The 12,646-nt window shown below is 39.8% G+C and overlaps 1 long non-coding RNA gene across 1 annotated transcript in view; it reads right to left on the bottom strand.

Annotated features, from left to right (window-relative positions):
* Positions 1-7,907: 7,907 nt before the first annotated feature.
* Positions 7,908-12,646, bottom strand: part of LOC135363528 (uncharacterized) — a 28,861-nt gene continuing 24,122 nt past the window's right edge. The window contains exon 3 of the long non-coding RNA XR_010409212.1: positions 7,908-8,442. This is a non-coding gene — a long non-coding RNA (uncharacterized LOC135363528). The remainder of the gene's footprint in view (positions 8,443-12,646) is intronic.

The following is a 12,646-nucleotide window of genomic DNA, read 5'->3' as shown; positions in this document are numbered from 1 at the left end:
AAGAAACTGAAGAAACAAAAGTTTATGGCCTGGTAGTAAATTCTGCATAAAATAAATGCAAATAAAAGTTAAAAAAATCACAGAATATAGTAAAATAGCGAGGAAATGATCAGTTTTAAATATTATCTCTGCTTTTAATATAACTTATAAATTTATAATGACATATTTTTAATAGCTGTATTTAACAACTGGTTTGCAAAATGCCTGAAAATCTAACAGCTCTCATGATATTTTTTTTCAAAGATTTTATTTATTTATTTGAGAGAGAGAGAGAGCATGGGGAGGTGGGGAGGTGGGGACGGAGTGGCAGAGGGAGAGGGAGAAGCAGACTCACCACTGAGCAGGGAGCCCAACGAGGGGACCCATCCCAGGACCCTGGGATCATGACCTGAGCTGAAGGCAGATGCTTAACCCACTGAGCCACCCAGGTGCTCCTTTCATGAAACAATAGGAGGCAGCTCCAGCACCGCCTGGACATGGGCCTTCTGGACATTCCACAAAACCTCACTTGGTTCCATCATATTGATGACATATAATTATTCAAGCAGGGTGAGCCAGAATTGGTGAATATGTTGCTGGTATTGGTACAACAAATGTACTCCCAAGCGTGGGAGAGAAACCCTATGAAGATTCAAGGCCCGGGGCAGAGCAAGACGGCGGAGGAGTAGGAGACCTGGATTTCGTCTCCTCTCAGGAATTCAGCTGGATAGGGACCAAGCCATTCTGAACACCTACAAACTTAACAGGAGACCGAAGAAAAGAAGAGCAACACCTCTCTGAACAGAAAAGCGACCACTTTCTGGAAGGTAGGACGTGTGGAGAAGTGAATCCGCGGCGATATTCGGGAGGATAGACGGCAGGGCAGGGGCCTCCGTCGGCCGCTTCTGGCGAGTGATAGGGCCGCGGAGCACAAAATCGGAACTTTAAAAAGTCTGCTCCGCTGAGGGACGTCACTCCGGTGGCTGAGCGGGGGGTGGAACCCTCCGGGACAGTGTGGTCTCAACACCTTCGGGGTCACAGAAAGACCGGGGATGCCTGAGTGCGGCAGAGCTCCCAGGGATCGGAGCGGGGACCCGGCTGCAGAGGCGGAGCCCAGGCGCGGGCCCTCAGCTTGGGGTTGCCATTGACCGTGATCCGCGGCCCAGTCGGGCCCCTGCTCCTCCAGCAGGGACCCGACAAGCGGCAGATCCGGGGAGACTCACCTTCCTCCCGCGGGAGGAGCCGCGCAGGAGCTCACCGCAGGGATCTGCTGGGTTTAGAGACTCCACCCGGGGTCGGGTGCCAGAGATAGAAACGCGCGGTCACAGGCCGGGTGAGCACGGATTGCAGCCGGACACCGGGGAGACGGGAGTGACTGGCGGCTTTTCTCTGGGGCTCACTGAGGAGCGGGGCCCCGAGTTCTCGGCTCCTCCGGGCGGAGATTGGGAGGCCGCCATTTTCACTCTCCGCCTCCAAAGCTGTACGGGAAGCTCGCAGGGAACAAAAGCCCGGAGAACAAACGCGAGCAGATGACTTAGCCGGGAGGGGGCAAGGGCGGGGCAATTCCGCCTCCGGCAGAGACATTTGGGAACCACGGCAACAGGCCCCTCCCCAGAAGATCAGCGAGAACAGCCAGCCAAGACCAAGTTTACCGATCAATGAGAATGGCAGAAAGCCAGCGCTAGGGGACTACTGCACATAGAATTCATGGCTTTTTAACCATGATTCTTTAGTCTTTCAAAGTTAATTTTTTTTAACTGTCTTTTTTCTTTTTTTTCTTTTTGAATTTTTCTTTTTCCCTTTTTCAACCATCTTATCAATCCTTTTTTTAAAACAAAATTTTTATTTTTCATTTTTAGAGTCATATTCTATCCCTTCATAGTAGTTACCCCTATTTTTGGCATATATATATATAAGTTGTTCTCTCTTTAAAATTGTGAGATAGTTTCTTCTAACAGATTAAAATATACCCTAAATCTCTAGTATATGGTGTTTTCTATTCCCCTGCCTGATCACATTCTCTCCCTTTTTTTTTTCTTTTTTCTTTTTTTAAATCCTCTCTTCTTTTTTCAAACAACTTCTTATCAATTCCTTTTATAAAATTTTTTATAATTTCCATCTTTACAGTCATATTCCATCCCTTCATCCTATCAACACTTATTTTTGTACATATATAAGTTTTTCTTTCTTTAAAATTTTGGGAGGCACTTTCTTCTAAAAGACCAAAATACACCCCAAATCTAGTGTGTGGCACTGATCTATATACCAGCCTGATCATATTTGATCACATTCTGTTTTTTTTGTTGTTGTTGTTGTTTTGTTTTGTTTGTTTTTGTTTGTTTTTATCTTTATCTTTATCTTTTTCTTTTTTTCCTTTTTCTTTTTTCTCTCTTTCCATTTCTTTTTCCACTGCTTCAGGTCTTTTCTGATTTGTTTAGAGTATATTTTCTGGGGACATTGTTACTCTGCTAGCATTTTGTTCTCTCATTAATCTATTCTCCTCTGCACAAAATGACAAGACGGAGAAAATCACCTCAACAAAAAGAACAAGAGGTAGTACCGACTGCCAGGGACCTACTCAATACGGACATTAGTACGATGTCAGATCTAGAGTTCAGAATCATCACTTTAAAGATACTAGCTGGGCTTGAAAAAAATATGGAAGTTATTAGAGAAACCCTTTCTGGAGAAGTAAAAGAACTAAAATCTAACCAAGTGGAAATCAAAAAGGCTGTTAATGAGGTGCAATCAAAAATGGGGGCGCTAACTGCTAGGATAAATGAGGCAGAAGAGAGAATCAGTAATATAGAAGACCAAATGATGGAAAATAAAGAAGCTGAGAAAAAGAGAGATAAACAACTACTGGATCACGAGGGCAGAATTCGAAAGATAGGTGATACGATAAGACGAAACAACATTAGAATAACTGGGATCCCAGAAGAAGAAGAAAGAGAGAGAGGGGCAGAAGGTATAATGGAGCAAATTATAGCAAAGAACTTCCCTAATTTGGGGAAGGAAACAGGCATCAAAATCCAGGAAACACAGAGAACCCCTCTCAAAATCAATAAAAATAGGTCAACACCCTGACATCTAATAATAAAACTTACGATTCTCATTGACAAAGAGAAAATCCTGAAAGCAGCTCGGGAGAAGAGATATGTAACCTACAATGGTAGAAACATTAGATTGGCAACAGACCTATCCACAGAGACCTGGCAGGCCAGAAGGGACTGGCAGGATATATTCAGAGCACTAAATGAGAAAAATAGGCAGCCAAGAATACTCTATCCAGCTAGGCTGTCATTGAAAATTGAAGGAGAGATAAAAAGTTTCCAGGACAAACAAAAACTAAAGGAATTTGCAAACACAAAACCAGCCCTACAGGAAATCTTGAAAGGGGTCCTCTAAGCAAAGAGAGGCCCTAAAAGCAACATAGACCAGAAAGGAACACAGACAATATACGGTAACAGTCACCTTACAGGCAATACAATGGGAGGGTTAGAGGGAGAAGCAGGGAGCCCAATGCGGGAATCGATCGCACGACTCCAGGATCATGACCTGAGCCAAAGGCAGTCACTTAACCAACTGAGCCACCCAGGAGCCCTGTTCTGCTATCATTTTTGAGGTAACAAATAGACATACTGCATTTTTTTCATCTGCTAAGTGACATTAACCCAGTACAGCACTTCTGATGCCAGTCTGGGAAAAAAGCGACAAGCAACACTGGGATCAATTGGGAATATTGTGAATATGTGTCAGTTAGTGTATGACTGACAGCAAAGTCTGCAGGGCCACTTACACGGTCCTTTCATGGGCCAGGCTCTACTTGAAACACTTTACATATATGAACTCATGATCCTCACAGCAGCCCTGTGATGATTTATTATTACTCTTATGTTTTTTAGATTATGGATGAAGAAACTAAGGCACAGTGAGGTCAATTTAGTCAAAGTCACACAGCTGATAACACACAGTCAGGATTCAAATCTAGGTGGTCCACGCTCTGAACTGCTCTACCAACCTGTCTCACATATATTTAACACAGGCCTTTAACATAATACTAGTTTTTTAAAATTACGCTCAATAGACTTTCTGTTGTTAAGTCTAACTCTCTGTTGGTGATATCACAATTCTTTGAGAGTCCCAGAGTCCATGAGGTAGGTAAGAATACTAAAATTTGGTTACCATCTAGGGAATTCACAATTCATGCACTTTGAACTTACGACAACTCCAAACTGCGGGCAATGCCTCGGAATCAGAGATTCTTAGAAGATGCCTTAGATATCATTACATATAGTACCTCCACTCTCACTGTCCTTTATCCAACCTAGTTCTAGAATCCATTAATACAGCTACTTACTACCCTTCACCATTCCTCACCCCCCATCTGTGCCCTCGCCCCCATCTGTGCCCTCACCATGTCCTCATTGTCCTACTCAGGCAACTTAAGTTCTGTGATCAGCCATGATCGTCGCTCCCTTGCAAACACTACTGGATCTTCTGCCTCAACCTTACTTCAGCATATGTGCCTGGCTGAGGCATAACTCTGCTTACATCTCTCCATCTACTCTACGCAGGCACATGTAACTGATAACTAACCTCAAGAGGGCATTTAATGGTGTATGATAATCACAGGAAATTCCTTTAGTCCGTTCACTCTGACACTCCCCTGGATAACTATTTCACACTTTCCTTCTTAAATCTACCATTATTTCTCCCTCAGCCCTAATCTCATTGGATGACCCTGTTTCCCCCACATAGCTAAATCCAATGATCAGTTCTCAGTGGCTCTCTTATCTGACTTATCAGTGGCATCTGACATAGTTGATCATTCTCTTCCCCTGGCTTCTAGGCCTCTCCACCCTCCTGTGTGCATTTTCTCTTCTCTTTCTAGAGTTACTTTCTTGGTGATCTCATTCAGTGTCACTGCTCTGCAAGGTGTATGCTGATGATGTCCCAATATGCATCTTCAGACCAGACACAGACTTTTAAATCCAACTTCAAACAGGACATTTGCATTTGGATGTCTAATGAGCATCTCAAGCTTAAATATCCCAACTGGAGCTCCTACTACCCTTTTCCAATCCAAACTGACTCCTCTTACAATCTACCTCATCTCAATAAAGGCAACTCCATTCTTCTGGATACTCAAATTAAAACCCTTGAAGTGATCTTTGACTCTCTGCTCTCAGACCTCAAATCCAGTCTATCAGCAAATGTTACTGGCTCAGGCCACTTCTTCCCTGTCACACTTTCATCAGGTTCAAACCACTATCTCTCACATAAATTACTGCAATAACCTCTTAATTAGTATCACTATTTATGCCTGCCGTCCTACTGCCTATTTTCAATTCAGTAGCCAGAATGAGCCTATTAAAATTCGTTTTATCATGTTCCTCTCCTACTCAAAACCCTATAATGGTTTCTCATCTCAGAATAAAAAGCAAAATTCTTTTTTTAAAAAGCAAAATTCTTCCAACAATGTATAAGATCCTACATAAACGCATTTCCACACACCCCCAATCATTATCTAACTGACCTCATTGCTCACTATTCTATTTCCTTCCATCACTCTGCTCCAACCACATATAATGCATTGTCCACGTTGTATCCAACTATATTGGTTTCCTTGCCTTTGTCTGAGTATTCCAGGCATGCTCCCACCTCAGGGCATTTGTACTTAAAATTCCCTCTGGCTGGAATGTTCTCCTCCCAGATATTTTGGGTTTACACCATCGCTTCTTTCAAAGTCTTCTTCTCAGTGAGATCTTTTCTGCCACTCTATCTAAAATCCACTACTTTTTATCCCTCTCCTTCTCTGCTTTGTTTTTCTCTTTAGCACTCTCTAATATACCATATGCTATTCATTCATGTTGGATAATTTTTTTTCTCTCCCACTAGAAGGCAAAGTTCATGAAGACCAGAGCTTTTGTCTGTTTTGTTCAGTGCTTTATTCTTAGCTGTTAGAAAAATGCCAGCACTTACTAGCCTAGCAGGTACTCAATAAATATTTGTTGAATGCATAGCTAGAATAAAACCCATGATTCATTCTCCAGGCAAAAAAGTGACAGAAATTAAAAGGCACCCAATGTGTAAATCAATCTGGAAGGGAGTTACAATCTTGGGACAGAAGTATGTTGGAGGAAAACAAAAGCAACTATATGATGTCTCATACTTTTCTGAACATAATTTGAAATGACTGTGTAAAAGAGTTCACTTAATAGCCAATGACTTGAAAATACTGTTTATGTAACAACCAATACTTGGGAAAAAATTTTAGCATTATTATATAACATATGTCATCCTACATGGGCATATTAGCATTCTCACATGAATTCTTCAGCAAGATATAAAATAATATACATATTGGGGATACAAATAAATCTTTAACTATCCCCTCACCACTTCCATCCCCAACAATTTTCTGATTTTTCAAGGCAGGAATTCTAGTCCCCAAAAGCAACACAAAAAGCACATTTCCACAACTTTCAATAAAAGTTAACAACTAGAGTTAGTACCTATTCAGAAAAAACCAAGGGCTATTAGTCCTGTCTTTTATTGTTTTTTTCCTTAAAATAGTCTGAATATTTTCTCTTACAAAGAAATATATAATCCAGTGGAAGTGCCCTATGGTATCCACACACAAAAGATAGTATACAAAGTGCCTCCCACTCTCGGATACACTCCCTTTAAATATTAACGTCAAAAAGTTAGTAACATCTGGTTTAACAACTGGCTTACATGACAAACATAAAGCTATGGGGATCACAGAGAGGTTTCCCTCTGAAGGAACTGCAGTGGTCACTGAGATCTGTATTAGGAAGTAAAAACAGAACATTTTTTCCCCCCTCAAAATAAGAATATATAAATTCCCACACTGGGACAGATTCATGGTCTGTAATTCCAGTCTGAAACATTTAAAAATGTTAACAGACTTAATTCTGTGGGAAAACAAAGCTGACATCAATATCAAAAGGCTCTACTGTATGATAATTTCCCTTAACAGCCCCTGAAGAATTAGATGTGAATTCACCTAAACCTTTTAGGCCTTTCTCAGTCTCTACACCCAAGTATACTGGAGTAATTAATTTAACATCAAACATATTATGTATCATAACTATGTGAGATGTTAGGACTATAAGACAGGACTCACACCCTGGAGGAGGACAGAAATGTGGATGTATTAAGACAGTAAATACAATATACACAGCAAATTTAAGTGGTTTGGGAAAATAATATGGTAATGGGTTCTGCAAATTTGGGGATGTACTCAAATTCATTCATTTTGGGGGTATTAATAAAATATTTTCTTAGTTCCTACTTTGTGCCAGGCACTGCTTATGGTGCAAGGGATAGAGCAATGAACAAAACAAGCAAAACTTCCAGCCCTCATGAAGTTCATATTCTAGTGTTTTGAATAAACATGTTATAATAAATAGCACTGAAATTAGTTCTGCTGTGATTCTGTAGCTTCCTACTTATACTCTCAATTAGAAGGGTAAGAATCGGGGCACCTGGGTGGCTCAGTCTTTAAGTGTCTGCCTTTGGCTCAGGTCATGATCTCAGGGTCCTGGGATAGAGCCCCACATCAGGCTCCCTGCTTAGCAGGGAGCCTGCTTCTCCCTACTCCCACCGCCCCCTGGCTCTCATGAATAAATAAATAAAATTTAAAAAAAAAGGGTAAGAATCTCCTAAGCAAACACCACATTTTTTAGGGGTACTCAAAGGAAGATTCTTCACCACTAAATTTCTGTTGGTTTAGCATCTAATGAAAAATAAGAGTCAGGTTTAGAAATTTTTTTTTTTGAGTGATTCAGAATTTAAACTGAACATAGTGCTAACAAATCTTTCAGATAATTTTTACTGGCATATTTCTAACCCTCTGCAGTTTTAGTTGAAAGTTATATCTTAAAACTGTATTTTGTCCATATCCTGTAAAGTACGACTTAGGCTAACAAGATTCTCATATCTTGGAACCTCAAATCTTTTAAGCAGAGGGATCATGGCATGTTATGTTATTACTAATGATAGCTTATTACAGACTTATCAAAACTGCCACTTGGTGCAACCTCACTTCACCTTATAAGGCGGTTGACAGAGATACACTTCATTCCACACACAATCTCTTAAAAATAATTAGAATTGCATCACTTGCTCTACACATGCTCTGGGAAAGGTTTTACTACTTCCAGTTCAGTGTCATGTTCAAGTCAACCCGGAAGATCAGTTAGAATTTTTCATCTGTTTACAAACCTGTAGTTCCACTGCCATTAACAGCTTCCTTGTCCTCATCGTCTTCCTCTTCAGGAAGAGAGCTGTCCATTCTTTCCATCTTGCTGACAGATGTAGTTCGTTTTCTTTGGGATTCGGTGTCAAACTCATTATCGAAGAGGACCTGATCAACTGGATCTGGCTGGAAAGGGCTGGGTTCTGCTGGAGGTTTGGGAGTTCCATAAAAGTTTCCTGAAATGGACAAAATAACGGCAGCTGAAAGGACTGATTTGAATTGAGAGTCAGAACACATGGTCCAATGTATGTCTCTGCCCTGCTGCCATATACCGAGGCTTCTGAATGGCCAAAAGGAAGCCCAAATGCTTCTTCTTGGGAGCAGAGGAGGGAGAAAGAACAGAAAGAACTAATTTCTCAAGTGCCCATGTATATTCTAACATTATCTAACTTTTTATTACTGTTTGTACTAAGGATAGATAGGAAGTTGACTTCATGTACACAGATTATTTATTCCTATAGGGCTTGCTTTGCATGGGCTCTAAATTAGGGCCTGATTTGTGAATTTAAATGCATCAATGCTCTTGTGTAAGACTAATTGGTATAGGGGCGCCTGGGTGGCTCAGTTGGTTAAGCGACAGCCTTCGGCTCAGGTCATGATCCTGGAGTCCCTGGATCGAGTCCCGGATCGGGCTCCCTGCTCAGCGAGGAGCCTGCTTCTCCCTCTAACCCTCCCCCCGTCATGTACTCTCTCTCTCTCTCATTCTCACTCTCTCAAATAAATAAATAAATCTTTAAAAAAAAAAAAGACTAATTGGGTTAGGAAGTGGGAGTAAAGGAAGAGAAAACGAACTCAAATAATTTTGTTCTGATGTGTAACATAATGAACTATTTTGGTAAAATGAGAAAATATGTGGGTAAAGGATAAAGCTAAGAACCAGTGTGTGCTGAAATGTAGGCTGTTTATGTAAAAGTAATTTTTAGGTTCTCTGAGCATTCTAATTATATTATTTTATTTGACAATTTATTGAACAAATAGAGACATTATTAGCATAATTCAATATTGGCTTACTCTCAGGAAAGCAAGAAATACTTTAATATTCTAAGTCTTGAGGATCAGGAATTTTTGCAGTAAAAATAAATATTCCAGAGTAGAATGAAAACAATTGCATATCTTCTTAATTTGTCATGCAGTTCCCAGTAGGCAGTCAAATACAATGGAAAACCACTCAAAAGGTCTAACTACATTAACAGTTTTTGGCTCCTGCTGGTTTCAACCTTTTATCAGCCACTATGCTAATGCTATCGAAAGATATGGTTAGGGAATAAAATATTCATGATCTTCTTTCATTTATTTATTTTTTAAAATCACACCTTCTAATGAAATTCCTGGGCTCCTAAGGAGGCAATTAAGATGCTCATCACATAAAGTAAATTAATGGGGTATACAATGAATTATTTGTCCCAGATAAAAAAAAGTATAGGTTGTTCACCATAATACTGAGGCAAATCTACAGATCACTTTACCTTTGGTCATGTGTGCCTTGAGGGAAAAGCATTAAGATAAATTCTTTGGACATCTGACTTTGGGTGGTAAGTGTCATTAAAATATTCAAGACAAAACAACGAAATCAAACCAAAAAATTTTTCAACTACATCTTGACTCTCCCCACTCTACTACTACTCCCTTGCTCCCAAATCCATATCTGAAATGGAGTTACCCCTGTCAGGCAGATGGATGCGAAGATTTGTATTTAAAACAGACTCAGAGAGTCTCTGCAAACTTTCTAGCCCACAGTAAAACAAGGACCCAGTGAAGAGGCCATCTCACACTTCTCTCGGGCAGAGGGCCCAGAAACGTTCCAAAGAGAGGTCTGGTTGGGGAACAGGATGCTCCAGGATCTCAATTTTTCCTGCATTGTGTCCAACAATCACGCTACCCAGGAATTTGGACATTCCGTGACAAAAATCAAACATCCACCTTCCCTAAGGACGGTAGTTCTAGTAGCAACACTAGATACACATTTTATTGCGTAGTCTTAGTAATTATTATCTCACTCTAGGAAGTTTAACTGTTTTCTAGGGTGAAATCAGACAAATTTAGGATATTTTGATTGCCACCCATGATCATTAAGATTTTAGGACTTCCTAACAAATTCTGGTAGTTTCCTTACTTAAACACAATTATTGGACTTAAAGAAAACTATTTATCTTAATGCTTACAAGGAAATTAGGCCTATTTTTCTTGAGTTGTTGGTAAGTATCAAAATTTCAGATACAGCAATGCATAAAAATGACATGGTTTGTGAATCCTGACTATAGTTATTGACAGAAAAGGTTTTCATCTTTTTGAAGCTGTTTTAGAAGGGTTTTTTTCCCCTTTTTTCTTTTCTGAAGGTTTTTTCATTTTTCAAAAAGAACTACCAACTATTAAATATTTTAAATACATACAGAATCAGAGACAATTGTATTAGACACATCCTTATTTGTTTATTTAACTTCTGCCGGATTCCTTTCAGGTCTCCCTTTTGTCCCCCTCTTTAAGGACATATATACACGGTCACATGTTCAATTAAGGTCATAACTTCCTGTCAGTCCTTCCCATGCTCTCCCTGAGTTGCTCTGAAGTTGGTATGTGTCATTTCCCTGCACACTGTGTACAACTAGGGTATGTATATGCATATATAACAGATAAATACCATTGTTTTCATAAAAGGTTCATAAAGGTTTTTCTAACATTTCGTGCCTTTTTTTATAAACAGTATGCTCTATGTGTTCTTTTGCAACTTTCCTTTTATACAATTATATTTCTAAGACTTGTTCCTGTTCATTCATGTAGATTCAAGTTTATTGAATTGCTGTACAATAGTCCGTTTTCATGAACAAGTTAAAATGCATTTTATGAATTTCCCTACTAAAACAGAGTTGTTTCCATTCTTTCACTATTTCAAATAACGCTGTAATGACTGTTCTGGTATGTGACTACATATGCACATAGATAAAGATTTCTCTAGAGCAGGCATCCAGAGAGGAAACTGCCGGGTCAGAGCTAAGTGCATCTTCAAATTTACTAGCTATTGCCAAAATGCTCCCCAAAGGGATTGTATCATTTTATACTCTTGCCAGCAGTATATGGGAGTTTCCACTTCTCACAATTATCAGACTTTAAAATTTCTGTCAACCTGATGGGTGTGAAATGGTACATTTCAATTTGCATTTCCTTTAAATTTAGCACACAGCAATTATAATATGTAATATGCCACTTTGTCATCGCCCATGTTCTTATACTTAACAGAGGAAAATGAGGGAGAATGTCTTTGTGATCTAAGGACAGAGAAGGACTTCTTAAACAAAACTTCAAAAGCACAAACCCTAAGAAAAACAGTGATAAATCTGACATATAAAAACTAAGGATTTCTGCTTAATGAAGAAACACATGGACAAGCATAGTAAGTGACAGAACAGGAGAAAATATCTATATCCAATAAGGAATTAATGTCTAAATAAATACCTAAATATCTAAGGAATGTCCACAAACTGGAATGTGGATTGAGATCCCACTTTTAAAAAAATGTACAGTACAAATGAAAAGACAATTTGCGGAAGTCCAAAACACTAACAAGCATATAAAAAGATATTCCAACTCTCTGACACTTCTACAACCCACTTCTACAGGAGATCCCACTTCTACAACCATCAGATTGGCAAAATGATACAGCTGGACGGTGAGGACATGGAATCTTTATTCTAGCTGCTACAGGAACCAACCCCTCAAGCACGGCTGGCGGGAAAGCAGCTGCAGAGCTGCCTCGACTCCTTCATCAGGTTTAGTACCTGCAGACCTTATAGCCCGACAGTTCTGCCCCTGGGTATATGTGCCACGGACATCCTCACACAGGTCTAGAAGAAGAGGATGCTGCAGCTCTATCTGTGGTGAGGGGGTGCTGGAAGCAATCTGGAAGTCAATTACTACAAGAGGGGTTAAGTAGAATGCAGTGGATCGCTGTGCAGTGGTTAAAAAAAGCAATGAATTACATGTAAATATAGGACAGCGACATGGCTGAATCTAAAAAACACTGAAATAACTGAGAACACTTAAAAACTGAATGAGATATAGAACACAGCCCAGATGCAAATAATACATGCATGCACAGAAGACACATTTTGCGAGAATGCATATGAACAAAAGCATACAGATTAAACACATCCGAATGGTTGCCTCTAAAAAGGGAGGTGAATGAGGCCAGGCTATTGGCCTCAAAATAAAAAATAAGTAGTGGTCATTTCCTCTCAGAAGTCTTCACTGGCCACCTTATCTAAATAAGACGTTTCTACTCTTTTCTTTAAAGCTCTTATTTTCGTTTTCTTCATAACGTCTCCTTTTATAGTGATTTTGCTTGTTGGCTGACTGCTTTTCCTACTCGGATATAGGATTTATTAA

This window comes from Mirounga angustirostris, unplaced genomic scaffold (assembly GCF_029215605.1).
Source record: "Mirounga angustirostris isolate CCGP_5_RB_7025 unplaced genomic scaffold, mMirAng1.0.hap1 SCAF_2, whole genome shotgun sequence".
Classification (NCBI taxonomy): domain Eukaryota; kingdom Metazoa; phylum Chordata; class Mammalia; order Carnivora; family Phocidae; genus Mirounga; species Mirounga angustirostris.
The sequence above is the reverse complement of the archived record's forward strand: the minus strand, read 5'-3'. Positions and strand labels throughout refer to the sequence as shown.